The sequence below is a fragment of the Venturia canescens genome, unplaced genomic scaffold (assembly GCF_019457755.1).
Source record: "Venturia canescens isolate UGA unplaced genomic scaffold, ASM1945775v1 PGA_scaffold_15__1_contigs__length_3012046, whole genome shotgun sequence".
Classification (NCBI taxonomy): domain Eukaryota; kingdom Metazoa; phylum Arthropoda; class Insecta; order Hymenoptera; family Ichneumonidae; genus Venturia; species Venturia canescens.
Window position 1 is genome coordinate 2,778,207 of NW_025108584.1, and position 25,330 is coordinate 2,803,536.

A 25,330-nucleotide genomic window follows, 5' to 3' on the forward strand; every position below is an offset into this window, starting at 1 on the left:
AACAGGGAAAAAATCCTCACGACCCTGAGAGAAGCCAAGGCAATGTTTTTTCACTTCCAGTTTCGTGGAAAAACGAGTTTTTATCATGAAATTGTATGTTATAAGGCGAAATTCATGTCTCCGCTGGAAATCGACCTTCCACCATGATCTTCAGTTCCAAATAGGGAAAAGAAACTAACGAAACAAGGAAAAATTTCTCATTGCCTCCGAGACACGCCAAGGCAACGTGTTTTCACTTCCAATTTCGTGAAAAAACGAGTTTTTTTCATGATATTGGATGTTATAAGCAGAAATTCATATCTCCGCTAAAAGTCGGGAATCTCCCATGATTTTCAATTTCAAATAGGCAAAAGGAACTCAAGAAACGGGGAAAAAATCGTCACGACCCTGAGAGAAGCCAAGGCAATTTTTTTTCACTTCCAATTTCGTGAAAAAACGAGTTTTTATCATGAAATTGTATGTTATAAGGCGAAATTCATGTCTCCGCTGAAAATCGACCTTCCATCATGATCTTCAGTTCCAAATAGGCAAAAGAAACTGAAGGAACAAGGAAAAATTTCTCATTGCCCCTGAGACACGCCAAGGCAACGTGTTTTCACTTCCAATTTCGTGGAAAGACGAGTTTTTATCATGATATTGTATGTTATAAGGCGAAATTCATGTCTCCGCTGGAAATCGACATTCTCCCATGATCTTCAGTTCCAAATAGGCAAAAGAAACTGAAGGAACAGGGAAAAATTTGTCATTGCAATCGAGACATGCCAATGCAACGTGTTTTCACTTCCCATTTTGTGAAATAACGAGTTTTTATCATGATATTGGATGTTATAAGCAGAAATTCATATCTCCGCTAAAAGTCGGGATTCTTCCATGATTTTCAATTTCAAATAGGCAAAAGGAACTCAAGAAACGGGAAAAAAACCTCACGGCCCTGGAGAGAAGCCAAGGCAATGTTTTTTCACTTCCAATTTCGTGGAAAAACGAGTTTTTATCATGAAATTGTATGTTATAAGGCGAAATTCATGCCTCCGCTGGAAATCGACCTTCCACCATGACCTTCAGTTCCAAATAGGCAAAAGAAACTGAAGAAACGGGGAAAAATTTGTCATTGCAATCGAGACACGCCAATGCAACGTGTTTTCACTTCCCATTTTGTGAAATAAGGAGTTTTTATCATGATATTGGATGTTATAAGCAGAAATTCATATCTCCGCTAAAAGTCAGGATTCTTCCATGATTTTCCATTTCAAATAGGGAACAGGAACTCAAGAAACGGGAAAAAAATCCTCACGACCCTGAGAGAAGCCAAGGCAACGTGTTTTCACTTCCAATTTCGTGAAAAAACGAGTTTTTATCATGAAATTGTATGTTATAAGGCGAAATTCATGTCTCCGCTGAAAATCGACCTTCCATCATGATCTTCAGTTCCAAATAGGCAAAAAAAACTGAAGGAACAAGGAAAAATTTCTCATTGCCCCTGAGACACGCCAAGGCAACGTGTTTTCACTTCCAATTTCGTGGAAAGACGAGTTTTTATCATGAAATTGTATGTTATAAGGCGAAATTCATGTCTCCGCTGGAAATCGACCTTCCACCATGATCTTTAGTTCCAAATAGGGAAAAGAAACTAACGAAACAAGGAAAAATTTCTCATTGCCTCCGAGACACGCCAAGGCAACGTGTTTTCACTTCCAATTTCGTGAAAAAACGAGTTTTTTTCATGATATTGGATGTTATAAGCAGAAATTCATATCTCCGCTAAAAGTCGGCAATCTCCCATGATTTTCAATTTCAAATAGGCAAAAGGAACTCAAGAAACGGGGAAAAAATCGTCACGACCCTGAGAGAAGCCAAGGCAATTTTTTTTCACTTCCAATTTCGTGAAAAAACGAGTTTTTATCATGAAATTGTATGTTATAAGGCGAAATTCATGTCTCCGCTGAAAATCGACCTTCCATCATGATCTTCAGTTCCAAATAGGCAAAAGAAACTGAAGGAACAAGGAAAAATTTCTCATTGCCCCTGAGACACGCCAAGGCAACGTGTTTTCACTTCCAATTTCGTGGAAAGACGAGTTTTTATCATGATATTGTATGTTATAAGGCGAAATTCATGTCTCCGCTGGAAATCGACATTCTCCCATGATCTTCAGTTCCAAATAGGGAAAAGAAACTGAAGGAACAGGGAAAAATTTGTCATTGCAATCGAGACATGCCAATGCAACTTGTTTTCACTTCCCATTTTGTGAAATAACGAGTTTTTATCATGATATTGGATGTTATAAGCAGAAATTCATATCTCCGCTAAAAGTCGGGATTCTTCCATGATTTTCAATTTCAAATAGGCAAAAGGAACTCAAGAAACGGGAAAAAAACCTCACGACCCTGAGAGAAGCCAAGGCAATTTTTTTTCACTTCCAATTTCGTGAAAAAACGAGTTTTTATCATGAAATTGTATGTTATAAGTCGAAATTCATGTCTCCGCTGAAAATCGACCTTCCATCATGATCTTCAGTTCCGAATAGGCAAATGGAACTCAAGAAACGGGTAAAATATCCTCACGGCCCTGGAGAGAAGCCAAGGCAATGTTTTTTCACTTTCAATTTCGTGGAAAAACGAGTTTTTATCATGAAATTGTATGTTATAAGGCGAAATTCATGTCTCCGCTGGAAATCGACATTCTCCCATGATCTTCAGTTCCAAATAGGCAAAAGAAACTGAAGAAACAAGGAAAAATTTCTCATTGCCCCGAGACACGCCAAGGCAACGTGTTTTCACTTCCCATTTTGTGAAATAAGGAGTTTTTATCATGATATTGGATGTTATAAGCAGAAATTCATATCTCCGCTAAAAGTCAGGATTCTTCCATGATTTTCAATTTCAAATAGCGAACGGGAACTCAAGAAACGGGAAAAAAATCCTCACGACCCTGAGAGAAGCCAAGGCAACGTGTTTTCACTTCCAATTTCGTGAAAGAACGAGTTTTTATCATGATATTGTATGTTATAAGGCGAAATTCATGTCTCCGCTAATAGTCGGGAATCTCCCATGATTTTCAATTTCAAATAGGCAAAAGGAACTCAAGAAACGGGGAAAAAATCTTCACGGCCCTGGAGAGAAGCCAAGGCAATGTTTTTTCACTTCCAATTTCGTGGAAAAACGAGTTTTTATCATGAACTTGTATGTTATGAGGCGAAATTCATGTCTCCGCTGAAAATCGACCTTCCACCATGATCTTCAGTTCCAAATAGGCAAAAGAAACTGAAGAAAAAAGGAAAAATTTCTCATTGCCCCCGAGACACGCCAAGGCAACGTGTTTTCACTTCCAATTTCGTGAAAAAACGAGTTTTTATCATGGTATTGGATGTTATAAGCAGCAATTCATATCTCCGCTAAAAGTCGGGAATCTCCCATGATTTTCTATTTCAAATAGGCAAAAGGAACTCAAGAAATGGGGAAAAATGCCTCACGGCCCTGGAGAGAAGCCAAGGCAATGTTTTTTCACTTCCAATTTCGTGGAAAAACGAGTTTTTATCATGAAATTGTATGTTATAAGGCGAAATTCATGCCTCCGCTGGAAATCGACCTTCCACCATGATCTTCAGTTCCAAATAGGCAAAAGAAACTGAAGAAACAGGGAAAAATTTGTCATTGCAATCGAGACACGCTAATGCAACGTGTTTTCACTTCCCATTTTGTGAAATAACGAGTTTTTATCATGATATTGGATGTTATATGCAGAAGTATTAAAGCTATGAGAGTTCTGGACCAGGGATCTCAGGGGTGTGCGGGGACGGGGGAGCGCGGTTGCGGGGCAGGGTCCGTTGCGGGGCAGGGTCCGTTGCGGGAGGGCGAACCGCTGCGGTGTGTGGAGGGGATGATCAGAGAGATGGAAGAGGGTTGTTCTGGGGAGGGGATTTTAGGAAAGATTTTTAATGAGATGAAATCGATATATTCTATTTATTCTTAAAACTAGTTACATTTTTATAATAAAGATTGAGAAAGAAAAATGAAAAAAATGTTTCAACAAAAATAATACTGTTGACTATCTCTAGGTCTATACATATTTTAACAATTTAATTTTTTTCTTATTATTATTTTTGCATCGTGGGGTAGTATCCTGCAACAAAAAAAAAACAAATCTTAATTTTCAATTTTTGGACAAAATTTATATACATATAAAAAAATAACTTACCATTAGTACATACATATTCCGCACATTCCATCTGCTACGAACAGTGAGAGTGATTTCCCACAATTACTGCACCACCGATCATCTAGCTGGTCATACGGTCCCCGCAGATGTGTGAATTGGGCAGTTACCTGCCCGTAAACCTCGGGGTCTTGCAAGTAGCAGCCCGAGCAGACGAAATACTCCCGATCATCGGCGTAAAAAGATTGAATCCGACAAATTTCAGACATTGGTGTTATATTCACCACCGATTCAAGATGTTTTTTCATCGTCAGACGCGAATCATTTTTATATTCCGAGTGGCCTACGTCAGTACCATAATTGAGTGACGCAGATCGACTACAATATGATTGGAACTCTTCATAGAGACTTAAATCATCCTCAGTATCGTAGTTTTCGATACTTGAAGATTCCTCACGTTCACTTCTAACACTTTTAATGTCAATGATTTCAACATCGGAATCAACTTCACCACTACCACCACACTTGTTTTCAACAACATCCTCAATTGTAAGGTCGATAATTTCGATATGAGACATTATGTTTTTTTTCCTTAATAAGGTTTCGCAAACTTTGTTTCAAAAAACTTTGATCTATCGTTGACGACTTGTTGAAGATAGAATGAATTTTCTCGTGGAAAAAATGTCCTTTTCAAGTCTTCGCAGGAAGAAAAAAAAGAGGGTGGTAGGATTTCACATACTCTTGACACTTCAACTAATGGCAAGCATTGAATCCCCCCTCCAACGACTTTCCTCCAAAATTTGTAAAATCCTCAACTAAACTTTTCCAACAGAAAGTCTATATTCTTTTACTTCGGGGAAAATTCATACCTACAATGACCTGCGGAACCGTAATACGAGATGGAAAAGAGCGGAAGTTTTTTTCTAACCGTTACGAATTACCCATGAAATTCATAATCAAATTTACGACTTAGGCAGGATGTGAAACCTTACCCATAGTAACTACCAGATAGAGATTTACGAGCACTTGAAGAAAAAAAAAAATGTATTTCAGCAACTTTTTACAGAAATGACCACCCACATCATTTTTCCCAATCTAGATTCCTCTTAACCACATATATGAATAGATTTAAGGGATAGAGTATAAACGGCTCATAAGAAAATTCCAATGATAGACGTGTGAAGAGAGGAAATTTTCAAAAAGACATTGGAAAGAAAAAATAAGATCATTTCTAAAGTCGAGGTCGAGATGGACAGATGTGCAAGTATGTATGCGGTCCACCCGGCGAAACATCCATCGACATTAACGGAAAATGAACTTGAGTCATTGCCGAAGGCTTTGCTTTGAAAGCATTATAGTAATTCCATTCCTACGTTATGGGATCGTTTACCCAAGTATTTGCAGTGTGATGCTGATGTACAATCATATCAATATTGCTACGATCATTTCAATCAACCCTGGGTGCGAACTCATATTGATTCAGTTAGACCCAGACGTAGAAATGGTGAAAAGTGCTCGATTATGGAACGACTTGTAAACATCTATGGGACTTTGCGGATAAAAAATCCTTGTGAAATGACATCAGAGGAGCTCCAAATTATATCTCCAACCATCTTCAAGGAATACTTTGGTGAATATACAGATATTCTGTGGGATCGTTTACGCGAATACTACAAATCCGATAGTGAGATTGCATTATTACGTCGTTGCGTTGAACATTGGAATGTATCATCGATGGACGACCATATTGACGGTCCTGCTCCACAACGTCGAAATTGTAGGAAATGCTGTGAACGTGTTTGAACAAGTTTAGAATGCACGTGTTCATAACGTCGGCGGAATCGAAGAGCCTGTACAGAAAAAAAAGGACCACCGAAGGACACTGCATCGATTTTAATATAGATCACGTTTGAACTTGTTTGAAAGCGTGTGGAAGGGGATGATCCAGTTTTAGGGTAGGGATAGATGGAAAAACTACAAATAGCAGAGTCCAGAAGAAAAAAGCATCACTTCACGTCTTCGTAAAGTTGAGTCAAGACTTGCTCTTTAAAGAAAATCTCAAAAAACTATATCCATAATGGAGTTCTCCGCCATCAACAATATCATTGCAAAGTCAGAGTATCTCCCCGCCAAGAAGCTGAAAGAACTCCAACTCAACGAGGAATATCTCATCTCGGACGTGAGGACAGCAAATACCAAATGGGGAAAAAGATACGTCGCCGAAATCAGGAATGAATTCACCGTATTCCTGCCACCGCGAGTTGTCAAGGCATTCGACCAGAATCCAGCGGTATTCGAGAAACTTCTGGAAACGGCTCATTGTGGACAACTATACATGAAATATCTCGGTGGTGATTGGAACGCTATTGAATTTTCTCAAAGAGATTTCTAACATAAAAAAAACTTTAAACAAATTTTTTTTTTAATTGTAAAAAAAATTATTTCATAAAAAAAAATACAGAACAATTCGAAAAAAATTTTACAGATCTTGAAAAAACGTTATATTAAAGAAAAACTAATCTGCATCTATTTTTTAAAGTGTCAAAAGAATCGAATAACAAGTAAAAAATAATAAACCGAAAAATCGCCCTTGAAATCATTTTGGAAACCGATGCCTCATTCTTCTTATTTGATTCGAACAGCTAAATCAATTGAAAAAAATCCCATCTAATTTACGTGCAACATTAAAATTTATTATATCAATTCGAGGCCAAGTATTTTCTAATGAATTGAAAAAAATTACCCCTTGAATTACGTGCAGCACTAAAATTTATGATATCAATCGGTGGACAAGTATTTTATTAGTAAATCCAAATTTTTACATTATTGAATTGTTCTAAGAAGCTTTCAAATCCAAAAGAATCACATGCAAGCTAGTCATTTCTTACTCTATGGTGGCAGAGACTTATAAGAAAATCGATTCTTCTCAGACTTTCAGGATCCTCTGGTATTATTCACAAAATTCGACGTCGATTGGATCGATAGAAATTATGTTTAAATATGTGTTAAAAGTACTTGTCCGGCCCATCACTTTCCGTTCAAATTGTTTATCCAAATAAAAATCAGGGCTTGCCTAGAACTGATGAGTCACAAGTATTCATGCAGAGGGAATTGAGAGAATTATCTTCAAGTAATTTTTACTTAATTGCACTAATTTAATAAAAAACGGAAACAAATTATTCCGCAATATAGAAGGGATATTATTGTGCATTGATAAATGAAAAAAATTGTACATAATGTATATGTTCAAGCTTCCAAAATAACTCTGCAGTTTACATTCGATGACGGCAATTTTTACTTCCTTCTTATTCTTCCAGCGAACGAGTTCCATTCAGAATAAGAACTAACCTATACTATTATTAAGAACATTAAATTAATAATGAATCGTATTTCAACAAACTTTTAACGAGATTCTGCCGTGCCATTTCGTTTTTTTATGATTGATTCTTTATTGAATGAATAGTGATGGGCCGGACAAGTACTTTTAACACATATTTAAACATAATTTGTATGGATCCAATCGACGTCGAATTTTGTGAATAATACCAGAGGATCCTGAAAGTCTGAGAAGAATCGATTTTCTTATAAGTCTCTGCCACCATAGAGTAAGAAATGACTAGCTTGCATGTGATTCTTTTGGATTTGAAAGCTTCTTAGAACAATTCAATAATGTAAAAATTTGGAGTTACTAATAAAATACTTGTCCACCGATTGATATCATAAATTTTAGTGCTGCACGTAATTCAAGGGGTAATTTTTTTCAATTCATTAGAAAATACTTGGCCTCGAATTGATATAATAAATTTGTCGAAGTAAAACAAAATTGGTTGATGGTGTTACAAAGACGTCAGGCATAGGTGCTTGGGTGAAATTGAAGTGAGGCACATGTCAAGAGATGGATCGTTGCTAAGGGTTGTTTGAAAAGAAAAGAGGAGTCAGTAAGAAAAAGGGATCCGACGTGTGCACTCGTGACAAGATCACCGAGTTTTTGTAATCGATCATAATTGAGAAAGCGAAAGTTGTTTAACGCGACAAATATGACGGAAAATCAAAACGAGACAAGTGATAATTTAAATAATTCGACAAATTTTAATGTTGCACGTAAATTAGATGGGATTTTTTTCAATTGATTTAGCTGTTCGAATCAAATAAGAAGAATGAGGCATCGGTTTCCAAAATGATTTCAAGGGCGATTTTTCGGTTTATTATTTTTTACTTGTTATTCGATTCTTTTGACACTTTAAAAAATAGATGCAGATTAGTTTTTCTTTAATATAACGTTTTTTCAAGATCTGTAAAATTTTTTTCGAATTGTTCTGTATTTTTTTTTATGAAATAATTTTTTTTACAATTAAAAAAAAAAATTGTTTAAAGTTTTTTTTATGGGTGGAATTATCAGTAAACGAGGGACCATCAATGTACTTGTCCCAACCTTTTTTTTCCCTAGGGGAAGTTTATGGTTTGATATCACGTCTTTTTTCTCAAAAGATCCTTATTTATGTTCAGATGACTATAAGATTGTAGTTTAAATTTCTATGAATTGTTTAAAATTTCCGGCGTATAACGTTGGTTTTCATGAAAAAAGACCTATTTTTCGTCGAAATTGTACTGAAAATATTTCGATAGAGGTTTATTCTTGGACTTCGGTGATTTTTCCCCTTGTCTTCTAATATGTTTCGTCCATTGGGAACTCAAGAGCATGGAGCAATGCGTGTTGCGAGCCGAGATATGATTTTCGGCTGATAACGTTAGGAAAAAGAAAGGAAAAGAGGAAAGATAGATCAAATTCAAGACACAACAAATCCAACAGAATTGGCCCTTTTTAAATGTTGTTTTTGCATTCTGAATCTAGACATTTTCGTGTCATTCAAAACGTGTCCCCGATGAAATATATTTCCAAAGTTTGCAAGTGGCCGCTGAAATCCAATTATCTACAGTTTGATAGTTGCTGAAAAAAGGCACCCGGAAACATTTATTATGTCAGAACTCAAAGAAGCAAAAAAAACTGAGCGTACTTAATTCAACAGAGCAACGGAATTCAAAGACGTTTAAGGTATCTGCATTGGTTTTGGAGAAAAACAATTTCAGGAGAATTCAGGAATGAATTTAAAAGTTTAAAAACTCAGAATAAAATAGAAAACGGAAAATTTAGGAATTTGGAAAAGCTGAAGACGTTTGTGATGAATTTTTGAGATTACATGTTACGGTTGGAGTAAAAAATTTAAATGATTGGCACACATGCTGCGACACAAAAATTTGAAAGTTTGGAGGTATTCGCTTCATACCGCAGTAATACAAACTTCAATAGTATTTAAAAAGAAATACTTTAAGACTTGCTAAACCAAGTTCTATTACTCATTCTCATAATCAAAGATAGGGGGTGATGCTTAACACACATATTTATGCACAGAAATTTCAGAGGTCGCAGGTATCTGCTGCGATTCAATGTATCTGCGCAATAAATTTTGAAGACAGCAATTTAAAATCTATCCATAAATGAGCAACTGAAGACTTCTGTGATGAGTGTTTACTTCATATATATGTTACAGTTAGTTTTAAAAAATAAAATGAGTGGCACAGTATATCAATTTTATAATTCGCAGATTTTTGCTGTATTTCAATAATCCAAATCTATAGTATTATAGAAAAAAGTTGGCAAAAGTCATGATGTTACGTTGAAATGACATAGCGAACATTGTATTCAGAAATTCTGTATGTTCCCATGGATGTTAGCAGGCATTATATTTGATCGCATCCAAAACTGAGCAACTGTAGATCTAGCGTAATGAATTTTTTCACTAATAATTCCACATTTGTAGTTTGCAAAGTGGGAATACTCAACATACATGTCATTTCATAAGTATTGTTGTCAAAATTTGTGTTTGCCTACTGCATTCCAAAGATTCGACTTTTCATATGATCAGCAAACAAAGCATCCAAAGACTTTTTGGAATAAGTTTCAAAAGTTGTTACTCGACAGACCAGGTGGAAAAAGAATAACTACACTTATATCAAGACCAGAAACTGTTTTGAGAATCTGATGTTCAAAATGTGAGATTGATGATCATAGCCGGAAACCTCTTGAATCACGTTACCATACAATCAGCATGAAGAAATAGTAGAAAATCATAGGACACATATTAGGCAATTAATTAATGATATGTATCGATCCGCTGCAAACCGATGGAGTGAAAACAAGGATCGGAGAGGGCAGAGCCAAACTGAATATGAAGCAAAATATGGGAAACATGAGAAATAAATTAGAAAAAATTTATTCAATGAAAGTTTACAACATCATTCTAACAGTTTTGTGTGTTTTTGTTGTATTTATTCATATATATAATCTGACGCCTTCATATATATAACCTAGCCTACTGACGATATATTTACACCGGACAATATTTCTCGCACTCTGATTTAATTGAAAGATTATTTTAGTTAACGCTTATTTCCAGTCGAACAAAATCATGAAATCTTGAAAAGCTTTCGTTGACATATCCATTGCGCATTTTTTATATCCTTTTTCGCACACATATCACAGACTACATTTACGCGGCCGCTTTGATACTGGTTTAGTATATCACAAAATTTAACGAAATAAATCAAGAGACTCGGTAGAGTCTCGGGACAAGTACATTGACAGCCCTGTCGTCTGCTGGCCTGAGGCTCTCGCCGAGACTATCTTTTCTCTGAATAAAACGATTCGCGGTGGTGGGGGTAAAACTGGCATGTCATTTTCTAGAATTGCGGAGCTCAAGAGATGTTTTGTTAGGCGAAAATTAGTTTGGAGACTAAATTTCAAAATCTCTTTCGAATGAGCCCGAAACCAACCCGATCAGTAGCGTAATTGCTGAGAAAAAACTTTGCACAGGCTCAAGATTATGCAAAAGTTACTAACACATTTAGAAATTTGACATGTCTGTATATAATACCATCAAAGGCCTCATGTCCCTCGGTCTAACTTCGCGGCGGTGTCGCGGACTGACGTCACATGCCGAGAGCTCGAAAGTCACCAGCCGAAGTTTCACGTCATGTTGACGTTTGGGTTTAAGCCGCTACCGCGTCTCTTGATGATGTTATCAAGTGCGTGCGGGATAACTAAAAATAATTTTCGTCATCTGCTAACGAAGTGCATATTACTATTTATTTCGTTAAATTTTGTGATATACTAAACCAGTATCAAAGCGGCCGCGTAAATGTAGTCTGTGATATGTGTGCGAAAAAGGATATAAAAAATGCGCGATGCATATTTCAACGAAAATTTTTCAAGATTTCATTATTTTGCTCGACTGGAAATAAGCGTTAACTAAAATAATCTTTCAATTTAATCACAGTGCGAGAAATATTGTCCAGTGTAAATATATCGTCAGTGGCTAGGTTATATATATGAAGGCGTCACGTTATATATATGAATAAATACAACTGAAACCCACAGAACTGTTAGAATGATGTTGTAAACTTTCATTGAATAAATTTTTTCTAATTTATTTCTCATGTTTCCCATATTTTGCTTCATATTCAGTTTGGCTCTGCCCTCTCCGATCCTTGTTATCACTCCATTGGTTTGCAGTGGATCGATACATATCATTAATTGATTGCCTAATATGTGTCCTATGATTTTCTACTATTTCTTCATGCTGATTGTGGTAACGTGATTCAAGAGGTTTCCAGCTATGATCATCAATCTCACAATTTGTACATCAGATTCTCAAAACAGTTTCTGGTCTTGATATAAGTGTAGTTATTCTTTTTCCACCTGGTCTGTCGAGTAACAAATTTTGAAACTTATTCCAAAAAGTCTTTGTATGCTTTGTTTGCTGATCATATGAAAAGTCGAATCTTTGGAATGCAGTAGGCAAACACAAATTTTGACAACAATACTTATGAAATGACATGTATGTTGAGTATTCCCACTTTGCAAATTACAAATGTGGAATTATTAGTGAAAAGATTCATTACGCTAAGTCTACAGTTGCTCAGTTTTGGATGCGATCAAATATAATGCCTGCTAACATCCATGGGAACATACAGAATTTCTGAATACAATGTTCGCTATGTCATTTCAACGTAACATCATGACTTTTGCCAACTTTTCTCTATAATACTATAGATTTGGATTATTGAAATACAGCAAAAATCTGCGAATTATAAAATTGATATACTGTGCCACTCATTTTACTTTATAACACTAACTGTAACATATATGTGAAGTAAAAAACTCATCACAGAAGTCTTCAGTTGCTCATTTATGGATAGATTTTAAATTGCTGTCTTCAAAATTTATTGCGCAGATACATTGAATCACAGCAGATACCTGCGAACTCTGAAATTTCTGCGCATAAATATGTGTGTTAAGTATCACCCCTTATATTTGATTATGAGAATGAGTAATAGAACGTGGTTTAGCAAGTTTTAAAGTATTTCTTTTTAAATACTATTGAAGTTTGTATTACTGCGGTATGAAGCAAATACCTCCAAACTTTCATATTTTTGTGTCGCAGCATGTGTGCCAATCATTTAAATTTTTTACTCCAACCGTAACATGTAATCTCAAAAATTCATCACATACGTCTTCAGCTTTTCTAAATTCCTAAATTTTCCGTTTTCTATTTTATAATTTGTATCGATCCAATCGACGTCGAATTTTGTGAATAATACCAGAGGATCCTGAAAGTCTGAGAAGAATCGATTTTCTTATAAGTCTCTGCCACCATAGAGTAAGAAATGACTAGCTTGCATGTGATTCTTTTGGATTTGAAAGCTTCTTAGAACAATTCAATAATGTCAAAATTTGAATTCACTAATAAAATACTTGTCCACCGATTGATATCATAAATTTTAGTGCTGCACGTAAATTGGATGGAATTTTTTTCAATTGATTTTTCTGTTCGAATCAAATAAGAAGAATGAGGCATCGGTTTCCAAAATGATTTCAAGGGCGATTTTTCGGTTTGTTATTTTTTACTTGTTATTTGATTCTTTTGACATTTTAAAAAATAGATGCAGATTAGTTTTTCTTTAAAATAACGTTTTGTCAAGATTTGTAAAGATTTTTTCGAATTGTTCTGTAGTTTTTTTTATGAAATAATTTTTTTTACAATTAAAAATAGTAATATGCACTTCGTTAGATGACGAAAATTATTTTTAGTTATCCCGCACGCACTTCATAACATCATAACCCGAAACGTCAACATGACGTGAAACTTCGGCTGGTGACTTTCGAGCTCTCGGCATGTGACGTCAGTCCGCGACACCGCCGCGAAGTTAGACCGAGGGACATGAGGCCTTTGATGGTATTATATATAGACATGTCAAATTTCTAAATGTGTTAGTAACTTTTGCATAATCTTGAGCCTGTGCAAAGTTTTTTCTCAGCAATTACGCTACTGATCGTGTTGGTTTCGGGCTCATTCGAAAGAGATTTTGAAATTTAGTCTCCAAACTAATTTTCGCTTAACAAACCATCTCTTGAGCTCCGCATTTCTAGAAAATGACATGCCAGTTTTACCCCCACCACCGCGAATCGTTTTATTCAGAGAAAAGATAGTCTCGGCGAGAGCCTCAGGCCAGCAGACGACAGGGCTGTCAATGTACTTGTCCCGAGACTCTACCGAGTCTCTTGATATTCTCAACGCAAAAATGTATTGTAACGTAACGCTCTTGCCGACCCGGTCTGAACGCCGCCACGCGTCGGTTCGAGCTACCTTAATTTTTAAAAGGAGCAGCTATGAACGAGACGACAGACGAGAATTGTGTTGATAAGATAACAAAAAGATTTTATTAAATAATACTTGTGTGTTTTTACAAAATGATACGCGTTTTTATTTTTAATCTTTGTCTGTCCGCGTTGTTTAACCAAGTCAGGCGAGAGAAGACTCGAAAGACCCGGAAAAACGGAGCGTTTTTCTGTATGAAATTTCGATTGAATTTTCAAATTTGTTTTTGTTTTTGTTTATACAATAAAGAACGCTTTATGGTTTATCGTGCCCCTGCTTATTCTATTGCCTCTCCTTTCCGCTTGCATGAGATTTTTCAGACAAAAAACAAACAAAAAATAATGAAATTCGCAACACTACTAATTGACAACTGATGTCCTGTAATCCTACACCGCTTGAACCTGGATTTTTACGCTTCCTAGTAATTCAAGAGTGTTGTACGCTTTTCTTTATTACAATTTCTCCATTTGTGATCGCTTGGACGCTATACAAACTCTAGTCTTACCGCTGCCTCTTGAATTAACGCTTTTTATTCGTTTGTTATTATAATTTGTTGTAATTGTTTAGAATAGGTTCGGATAATTTATTTTGACTTTGGAGTCGTACAAGGGACTATGGATTTTTAAATTATTGAATTCTAACGCTAATCAATTCGTTCGACCCAACCAAATCGGATAAATTATGAAACAATTTTGAATTTAATAATAATTAATCATAAAATCATTTATTTACCGCCTCTATTCTCAATAAACCCAAAAAAAATGCTAGGTGGAAAGTTTGTGCTTGACCACGGGCCTCAAACGTCGCCGAATGGCGCCAATGCTCAAAAACACAAGACAGGTGAGGATGTGAACCCCAGGCCACGGGCTCGATACGTCGCCGAGTCTCGCCAATGTCCTGAGCATTCACTAGGTTAGGTAATTTTGCCCACGGACCACGGGATCGATACGTCACCGAGTCTCACCAATGCCCCGTGCAGTGAAAATTCGGAAATTATAGGTTAAATGGAGTGGACCCTGGACTACTGGATCGATACGTTGCCGAGTCTCACCAATACCCCAGGCATCCAAAGGAATAATAGGAAAAAGGATTTTAGGTTATATCAGAATAGAGTGTATTTTTCTATTTGAGTCTGCTAGTTCTTCTAGGAGATCCGAGTTGGTTCTTGAGGTAGGGTGAACTGCCTCTCGAATGAGCCGTGCGCCCACTCTTATACCCCGTTCCCCACTCTAAATTCTCTCAAACGCCGAATTTCTCTATTTCGGACGCGTTCTGCGCATTCCTTTGTAGCGGGCTCCACAATTGGCCCGCTGCCTTAATTCGCGCCTTGTTATTGGCTGATCGCTATTTTGCCCGATGCGCCGAATTCCGCTTTGATTAATTTTCGGCTCAGCATGATTTTAAAATAATGAAATCACAATGTCAATTGTTGTTGTTTAATTATTTGAGTGATTTGGCTTCATTGTTTCATTTAATTTAATTTTGTTTGAAAAATCACAAAAAGTCACGTTCGGGTTCGTATAGCCCATGAACGCGCTTAGCCCCGCGCATGCGCTGTGATCAAGCATCTCGCTCTATTTGAAATAACACAAATTTTCTACAAGCTTTAATCTTTTCTCTATTTTTCTTTGATAGCGGCTATTTTTCCCGACATTTTGAGCCTAATTACGCTCATATTGATAAATAAAAAGATTGAAAACAATTAGAATAAAGAAATTATGATTTAGTTTGATTTCTTGCCAGGTGGCGCTGTTCGGAGCGTTGCCCGCCGGCTCGCTCGGGCCTTTGTGCCAGTCGCCAACATGGCCGCCGGTTAGGACGCACGCCCGTCATTTCATGATAGACGTAGACGACCCCGCGAACTTTAAGGGTGGGTGCCATGTGGTCTACACCACCCACCCGTGGAGATAGGGACAGTGGGAATTTCGTTAATCCAAAAGTTACGCACACGTGGACGATCCGGTGGGATTGCACTCAAGATTCGAGCGAGTATCCAAACCCGCCGTTTACCCGTTCGACCGCAACACGCGTCAAGAGCGACGAGTACACTCACAAGATACGCAACTTTCGAGATAATCGGACGATCCCAAATTCGCCTTTCTCCCGATAGACTACGTAGACGAAGCATCGCGGTTTTGTGCCCAGGGACTCTGTAACTGTGCTGACTTTTTTCGTCGGTCGTGCGAAGCCCGCACGGGGCGTCCACCGACCGAGGATTTCTCGTTTCCCCGTTAGACCCTACGAGAGGGGTTTCGCTACGTCTCCCGACGACGTTCGTTCCCTCGATGGCGTACGTCGAGGAAACTGCGCAGTTACGTGCCCAGGTACCTTGAAATTGGGCGAAATTTTTCGTCGGTCGTGCGACGCCCGCACCGGGCGTCCACCGACCGAGAGATTTTACGTAGCTCGCTCATGCTTGCGTTGACGATATCTAACGGAAATTATGGTTCTTCGTCGTCGGAGATAGGGACATACGTCGACGTGTTGTATTTAACGTGCCGTCTCCGCCTGTCGGCTTACGACACGGCACCCAAGTGCGAGGGGTTGGGATCACGCCCAACCAGCGCACCGCCCCGGATCCTTGCACGCGCGTCATGCACCGTGCCAGAACCGAGGCAGCTACCAATTCCTGCCCGGGGGCTTAGCCCGGACCGGCCCCTTGGCAAAAAGGGGGGAGTACTTTCCAACCTCCCTACGGCCTGTGCTGGGCCGCACCCGAGTTGAGATGTTGCGCAACTCACACGCGTTAACCACTGCCCCCGCGAATCCTACCTCATTGCGGCCAGGGTGTTATGACCTAAGCCATTACAGGGCTCCCCGTCCCCCGCGGTACCAATCTTGCATGTCATTGGTCGGACACTCGTGGGCCTATTCGGCCCACTCCGCATAAGGCTCTAAGCCAGCCAGGCAGCGGTCGGCCAGCTCGGGTACGCGGGTGCGCCAAACCCGAAAGGCTGCAGGGACAGCACCGGGCAACTTGCACTGGGCTTCCTGTCTCCTTCCTTGCGTAGACTCCTCAGTCACCCTCTATTCATTCCCTTCGCCGGCGCGGGGCCTCCTGTCGAAGGCCCAGCCCGCGAAGCTCCTTAGAGCCCGGAAACTCTCGGGAGAGGCGGCAACCCCGCGAGTATCCCAGGCCCCATCTTCGCCCCGCCGGACGCCCAAACCCACCAAGTCCCTCCGTTCCTCGTACAACGGGCAGTCCAGCAGGACATGAGGAGAAGTTTCCTCCGCCTCGCCACACGGACACATTGGGGACGCCTGGAGTCCTCTTCTAAAGAGAAACTCGTTCAGCGACCCGTGTCCGGTGAGCAAATACCCCGTCGGGAGGCCGAAGCAACTCCCCCTCAGGAGCTCCGCGGGCCCTTCTGGATCGGGAATGAAGAGACGAGTCGTCCCGCCCTTCTCGCACTCCCGCCAGCGCCCTCGCCATTCGGCCCACGCGGCCTCGCACGCCCGGGCCCTCGTACCCGGCACCTCCTCCCCATTCGCCCCGGGGAACGTCCACGGGACGGGCACTCCTTGACGGAGAAAATACCCCGCCTCGGAGTTTTTCGCCTCCAAGTCCCATGGGAGCTCCCCCATCAGCACCGTCATCGCCTCCGTAGAGACGGTGCGGCATACTGATAGCGCGGCGAGGAGGACCGGACGCTGGGCCCTGTTGAGCAGGACGCGCGCCGTCGCTCTTGCCCTCACAAAGCCCCCCCAAACGGAGGTGCCGTACATCGCGCACGGGACGAAGAGCCCCCGGTACCAGGACCCGATGGTCCGACGCCGGAGGCCCCAGTCCTGCCGCATCACTCGCCGCAGTTGATACACCAGGGAGGTGATCTTTCACCGGATCTCCCGCAGGTGCGGCCAAAAAGTCAGCCGCTCGCCTACGAGTATCCCCAGGTACCGGACCTCCTCCCTGTACGGCACGGCGCCCCCGTCCAGAAGGACTCTGGGGTGCCTGTTGCCCGCGAAACTTCCGCTGAGCACCATGGTCACGGTCTTATCCCTAGAGATTTCGACCGTGGCACTGACACCCCACTCCCTCACCATCTCGAGGGACTGCGTCGCTCGAGCCTCTACACTCCGGCGTGTGTCCCCCGAGGAGATCAGGAGCGTGTCATCGGCATAAGCGACAACCTCGATCTCCGCGTCACGGAGCCGCCGCAACAGGGGGTCCAGAGCCAGATTCCAGAGAATAGGCCCCGACATCGACCCCTGAGGGCAGCCCCGAACGACGTCCAGCTCAACACGACCAAACCGAGAAGCCATGAACGCTTGTCGGCCGCTGAAAAAGCTCCGCCAGACACCCCATTCGGGACATCCGGCGGCGCCCAGGATAGCGAGGATCGTGTCCCAGCTCAGGTGGTCGAAGGCTCCCTTAAAATCCACAAACGTTCCGAGTGTGTATTTACAGGGAGACTCGTGAACCACCCTCATGGCCAGGTGCCACGCGTCCTCGGTGCTCCTTCCAGCTCTGAAGCCAAACTGCCTGTCCGAGAGGGAGTGAATCTCCCTCACTTCCAACCTCCGGACCAAGATCTTCTCCAGCAGTTTGCCAAGAACCGAAAGGAGGCTGATCGGTCGATACGACCCGGCCTCGCCGGGCGGCCTCTCGGGACCTTTGAGTATGGCCACGACGCGGGCGCTTTTCCACTGGGGTGGGAACACTCCAGCTTCCAAGCAGCCGTTGTACATGGCCAGGGTCAGGTTCGGGGCGTACGCAGTCAGCGCCCGGACCATCTTGACGGTGATCCCGTCCGGTCCAGGCGCGCTGTTCGGCTTCATCCTTCTTAGGGCGAGGTTCATCTCTACCGGCGTTATGGGGGCAGGAGGATCAGGCACTGGGTGGATCACCTCCTCTCGGGGCTCCCGCTAGGGAAGCCGCGGGAGGAAGCGCTCCAAAAGCGCCCTGGCACTTGCTTCCCACGAGGGTGCAAGCGCCCCTCCGACCCACACGCCGCCGATGTCGACTGGGCCCCGCCGGCCCCTGAGAATCCTATAGACGGTTCCCCAGGGATCCGCGTTGCCCACCTCGCCCACAAAAGCCCGCCAATCCCCTTTCTTCTTTTCGAGGACCAGGCGATGGTAGCTCCGGTACAGCTCTCTGTAGGCACCCCGGAGCGCTGCCTGGTCCTCTGGAGGGTCTTCTCGCCTCCGCGACCGCTGCAGGGCCACCCTGCCCCGCCTCGCGAGCCTCCTCGCCGAGGTCAGCTCCCGACACCACCAGCGGGATCTCTTTCGCGGCCCCGTGCCCGCCGCCTCCAGCCGAGAGTCGTTCACGCCTTGAATCATGGCCGTGACCGCCTCAGCGAAGGCAACAGGCCCGCCCGCCGCGAATGCCTCTCTGTCAACGCCCGCCGCAGCCAGTCCCAAGGCGGCGCCATAAGCGCCCCAGTTCACGCCGGCGGTCCGCCACCTGTAAACAGGCAGCGGAAGATCGGCATCTCCGTCTCTCCGAAGAAGGGTCACACAAATCGCGTTGTGGTCCAAGTGCACCAGATCCGGCAGGATTTCCCACCTCGTCCGGTACACGCGGTCAACACCCTTCGCCAGAGTGACGTCGACATCCGACCTACCCGAAGGCCCGTCGAACGTGAACTCACGGGACGGTTCGTTCAGGACCTCCAAGTCGCAAGCGACTATGAAGTTCTCGAACTCCCCACCCCGCACCTCGTTCTCGGCACCCCTCATGCGGTTCTTGGAGTGCCACAGGCGGGACACGGCATTCGCATCCATGCCTGCCATCACGGGAGCCTCTCGCAGCTGGGTAAAGACCCATTCCAGATACTGGAAGTAGCTGTCGAGCGGCGCCCCGTGGCGGCAGTACACGGAGCATAGGTACATGGTACCAAAAACACCGCGAACCCACACCGTAGCACCCCCTTCACCGCCAGGCACGGTCGCCACCGTGGCGTCGAGCGTCGCGTCCGAGAGGACTACGGCCGACTTACCGTCGCCGCTCTGAAACACCCGCATCCAGGCCGGGAGCCCCGCGACGACACCCCCCCGCCGCAGATAAGGTTCTTGCAGCAGGGCGGCGGCGTAGCGGCCCTCAACGAGGACCTGGCCGAGCTCAGCTATCACCCCCCGGGAACGCCGGCAGTTTAACTGGAGGACCCGGAGTCTCTGTGACTCCGGGTCGCCCAGCCCACCGGCAACTACCGGCTCAGGGTGCTGGCTAGCCATTTCGGTCGTTCGGCTCACCAGCTGGGGGGCCCTGGGGCGGTCCCGCTCGCCGGCCACAGCGGCCCTTTCCAGGGCGAGCTCCTCCTGGTAGAGGGGGCACGTGCCGTCCAGCGCGCCATGGGCAGCGCCTAGGCCGTGCTCCCTGCAGTTTGCACAGCAGGGAGGCCCCCCTCTCGCCGGGCAACCGGCGGCCACGTGGCCATCACCGGCACACCAGCCGCACGTCACCGTGCGCTTGAGGCAGGACGCCGCCGAGTGGCCGAAGCCGAGGCACCGGAAGCACCGGTCCGCCTCGACGTAGTCCCGCACGGCGCACGAGTGCCAGCCCAGGAGGACTCGCCCATTGCGCAGCAGCACAGTCGCGAGCTGAGGCTCGGCCTCCAACACCCACATGGAACTCCGGGGGCCAGGCCCCCTGCCGTTCATCTTCCGGCCGACCCTGACCTTCTCGCGGAACTCCTGCTCCGAAAGGTCAGGGGCGTTTTGGGCCCGGATGGCGGTCAGAACCGCAGCCTCCGTCTCGCCCGCCGGTACAGCGACCACCGCGACCTTAGTCCGGGGTGCCTCCGGCGCAGCAACGGTCAGGCCACCCTCGCGGATGGCCTCGCTCGACCTGAAGAACTGCAGTTCCTCCTGCGTGCGGGTCTCAACCAGGACCCCACCCTGAACGACTCTGACACCCGTCACGCAGACGTTCGCCTCCCCCGGGTTCACGGGGGCCTTCAGGCGGTCCCTGACCGCCGTGGGCCCCATAGAGCCAGCCTCCGCCGCCCTTATAAGGACGGCGTTGGCCGGGGGCGCACGTGGTGGCCGCCTCGGCGGGCGCGGTCGAGGGGGGCGTGGCGCCGCCGCCACCTCCGCCGGTCTCGGCTGAGCATTTCCGGAGGCCGGTGCCCCCACGGCCTGCGCAAACGTGAGCGGGCGCCCGGGGTTCACGGGAGCTACGGGGCGCGGGCCCGGCCCGGCATTTCCTGCCCCCGCGGCCACCTGGCGCACCAGCAGCTCGGTCGCCGAGTGCAGCCCTGCGCACTCGCCCGACAGGTTCTCGACCCGGCCAGTCACGGCGACGAGGAGGGACATAATCCCCTCCACCCTGTCGCCGATGAAAGAGGCCGAGGTCTTCACCACCTTGTTCGCCGGGTCCGTCACGTGGGCCCTGATCTCACCGACCAGCTGCTCGGCACGCGCCATCAGCTCCACGGGGCTGACCGTCCTCGGTGGCCCCTCGCCGCCAAACGCAGTCGGTGGCACCTGCACACCCGCTCTCGGCATGGCCGGTGCTGCAGCGGCACCCGGCCGCTGCGCGGGACGCCCAGTCGCAGAGGCTCCCTCCGGCGCCCTCTTCTTCGGAGCCGCCTTCCACTTCGCCTTCCTGGCCTCGGGTGGCTTCGCTCCCGTCGTTACCCCGGAGCCCGTGGCGACGCTCTTCGATCCCGTGGCGATGGCGAACGATTTCGCCGACCGAGAGCCCGCATCGTCGCTTAGCTCCATGTCGGCGGACCAGTCGGACACCGCCCCGTCCGACACCACACCGCTGCGGCCTTCATAGACCGCCCTTTTTCCGGCCCGCCTCTTCGAGGCCACTTTCTTCCACGAGGCCGGACCCGGCCGCTCGCTCGTGGCGGTCTCTGCCGCCGACGAGGATCCAGCCGAGTCAGACAGTGGCGGCGCTTTCCTCTTCGCCCCTGGTGAAGCCGGCGGACCCATGGGGGTACCCTTACCGGCCACCGAATCTCTCCCCGCCATCGAAGCGGCCGCGCCGGCGCCGACGACAGGCCTTTCTCTCTCCCTCGCAACTCCCTCTCCCGATGTTTGGGTCGTGGGCAACCCAGTGTCCGTGCGCACCTTTTCATCTTTATTGATATCGGACATTATCATTAAAGGTTGGGGCTTTTTCGGAGGATCCCCAGCTCGAACACCCAACTCACACCGCTCCCAACGCATCCTCACCCACTAACCGTCCCGGGATGCTGACCCCAGCCGGTCCCTAACCGACCATGTCCCATAGGGACAGGGTCAGCCGGGCCCAACCAAGACCGTCATCCCGGGCTCATGGCCAAGGGCTCGAACACCCCAAAGGGAACCACCGACCGCGGTCCCCCCCCCGGCGACCACGGCTTGCTGCGGCGTGGCCTCGACGGAGACAACACCCGGCCCCCCTGCAGGCCCACACCCTGGAGCCACCAGGTCCTGCAGGGGCGACACGAGCTTTTTACACGCGTTGCTACGGGGCAGCCCACCCGGGTAGCGACTCCCGAGTCGGGCCCCGGTACGACCGCGCGGCCCCTGGGCGTGCGAGACCCCCCATCCGAGGGGGCCTCCCAGGTTTCCCGTTGTACCCTCGCCGCATTCGCCAGAGACACCAAAGGGGGGACGGCCGGAGGACCCCGAAAGGGCACCCGAACCCAAGGGTTTGTGTTGCTCTTAGTTGGAACCTCCCCGCCGGCCCGCACGGCTAAGCCGCTCGGCCCGGACGGATCATTGGAACACGAAGCCCCACCACCATCGACAAGGTGGCAACACATCGGGGGGAGGAGATAGGGACAGTGGGAATTTCGTTAATCCAAATGTTACGCACACGTGGACGATCCGGTGGGATTGGACTCAAGATTCGAGCGAGCATCCAAGCCCGCCGTTTACCCGTTCGACCGCAACACGCGTCAAGAGCGACGAGTAAACTCACAAGATACGCAACTTTCGAGATATTCGGACGATCCCAAATTCGCCTTTCTCCCGATAGCCTACGTAGACGAAGCATCGCGGTTTTGTGCCCAGAGACTCTGTAATTGTGCTGACTTTTTTTCGTCGGTCGTGCGACGCCCGCACGGGGCGTCCACCGACCGAGGATTTCTCGTTTCCCCGTTAGACCCTACGTGACGAGTTTCGCTACGTCTCCCGACGACGTTCGTTCCCTCGATGGCGTGCGTCGAGGAAAATGCGCAGCTACGTGCCCAGGTACCTTGAAATTGGGCGAAATTTTTCGTCGGTCGTGCGACGCCCGCACCGGGCGTCCACCGACCGAGAGATTTTACGTAGCTCGCTCATGCTTGCGTTGACGATATCTAACGGAAATTATGGTTCTTCGTCGTCGGAGATAGGGACATTAATAATCACCTTTTGTATTTAACGTGCCGTCTCCGCCTCTCGGCTTACGACACGGCACCCAAGTGCGTGGGGTTGGGATCACGCCCAACCAGCGCACCGCCCCGGATCCTTGCGCGCGCGTTATGCACCGTGCCAGAGCCGAGGCGGCTGCCAATTCCTGTCCGGTGGCTTAGCCCGGACAGGCCCCTTGGCAAAGGGGGGAGTACTTTCCAACCTCCCTACGGCCTATGCAGGGCCGCACCCGAGTTGGGATGTTGCGCAACTCACACGCGTTAACCACTGCCCCCGCGAGTCCAACTCCAACGGCCGGGCGGCGACCGCGTTAGCGGCCCCCGGGCTTCCCGGCCCCCGCGGTACCAATCTTGCGTCATTGGTCGGACGTTCGCAGGCCTACTCGGCCTGCTCCGCATAAGGCTCTAAGCCAGCCAGGCAGCGGTCGGCCAGCTCGGGTACGCGGGTGCGCCAGACCCGAAAGGGCCGTAGGCCAGCAGCCTCCTGAACCCTCCCCTGCGTGAACCTCCTTGCTCACCTAATTCTCGGCGGCCCGGGCCCTCACGTCGAAGGCCCAGCCCGCGAAGCTCCTCAGCGCCTGGAAGTTCTCGGGTCGTTGGATAGCCCCTTGAAGCTCCCAGGCGCCGTCGTCGCCCCGCCGGACACCCATGTCTAGCAGGCGTCGCCTCTCACCGTACAACCGGCACTCCAGCAGGACGTGAGGGGATGTCTCTTCGGCCTCCCCACACCGGCACATCGGGGTCGCTTCGAGAGTCCTCCGGTGGAGGTACTCATTCAGCGACCCGTGGCCTGTCAACAGGTAGCCCGTTTGGAGGCCGAAGCAACTCGCCCTCAGGAGCTTCGCAGGCACCGCGGGATCGGGAACGAAGAGGCGGGTCGTCCCGCCCTTCGGGCAATCCCGCCAACGCACCCCCCACTCGGCCCAGACCGCCTCGCGCGCCTGGGCCTTGGTCGTCGGTACCTCCCCGCCATTAACTCCGGCGGGCCCCCAGGGGACTGGCAAACCCTTCCTGAGGCAGTACACTGCCTCGAGGAGCTTCGCCTCTAAGTCCCACGGGAGCTCGCCCATGAGCACCGTCATCGCCTCTGTCGAAACAGTCCGGCAGACGAACAGTGTGGCGAGGAGGACCGAGCGCTGAGCCCTGTTGAGCTGCGCTCTTGCCGTCGCCCTCGCCCTCACGAAGCCGCCCCAAACCGGGGCACCATACAGCGCGCACGGCACGAAGAGCCCCCGGTACCAGGAGCCGATGGTCCGGCGCCGGAGGCCCCAATCTCGCCGCATCACCCGCCGCAGTTGCCCCACAAGCGAGAGGATCTTCCCATTGAGCTCTCGCAAGTGGGGCTCAAAATCGAGCCGCTCACCTACGAGAACTCCCAGGTACTTGACCTCCCTCTTGTAGGGCACGATGTCCCGGCCCAGGAGGACCCTGGGGTACCTGGTGTTCGCGAACTTCCCGCGAAGCACCATGCACACGGTCTTGTCCCGAGAGATCTCAACCGCGGCACTGGCACCCCACTCCCTCACCACCTCGAGGGACGCGGAGGCCTGAGTTTCGACACTCAGGCGCGAGTCCCCCGAAGACATCAGGAGCGTGTCATCGGCATAGGCAACGACCTCGATGCCGGCCTCACGGAGCCGCCGCAACAGGGGGTCCAGAGCCAGATTCCATAGAATCGGCCCCGACATTGACCCCTGAGGGCAGCCCCGCTCGACACCCAGCTCAACCCGGCCGTACCGGGAAGCCATGAAGGCCCGACGATCGCTGAAAAAGCTCCGCCAGACGGCCATTTCAGGACATCCGGCGGCGCCCAGGATCCCGAGGATCGTGTCCCAGCTCAGGTGATCGAAGGCCCCCTTGAAATCCACAAACGTACCAAGTACGTAGTTGTGGGGGGACTCTTCGACCACCCTCATCGCTGTGTGCCACGCATCCTCGGTGCCCCTGCCAGCCCTGAAACCAAACTGCCGGTCGGAAAGGGAATGGACCTCCCTCCCCTCCAGTCTCATCACCAGAATCTTTTCCAGCAGTTTGCCCAGGACCGAAAGGAGGCTGATCGGTCGGTACGACCCAGCCTCGTCGGGCGGCTTCCCGGGGCCCTTCAGGATGGCCACGACACGGGCGCTTTTCCACTGGGGTGGGAACACTCCAGCTTCCAAGCATCCG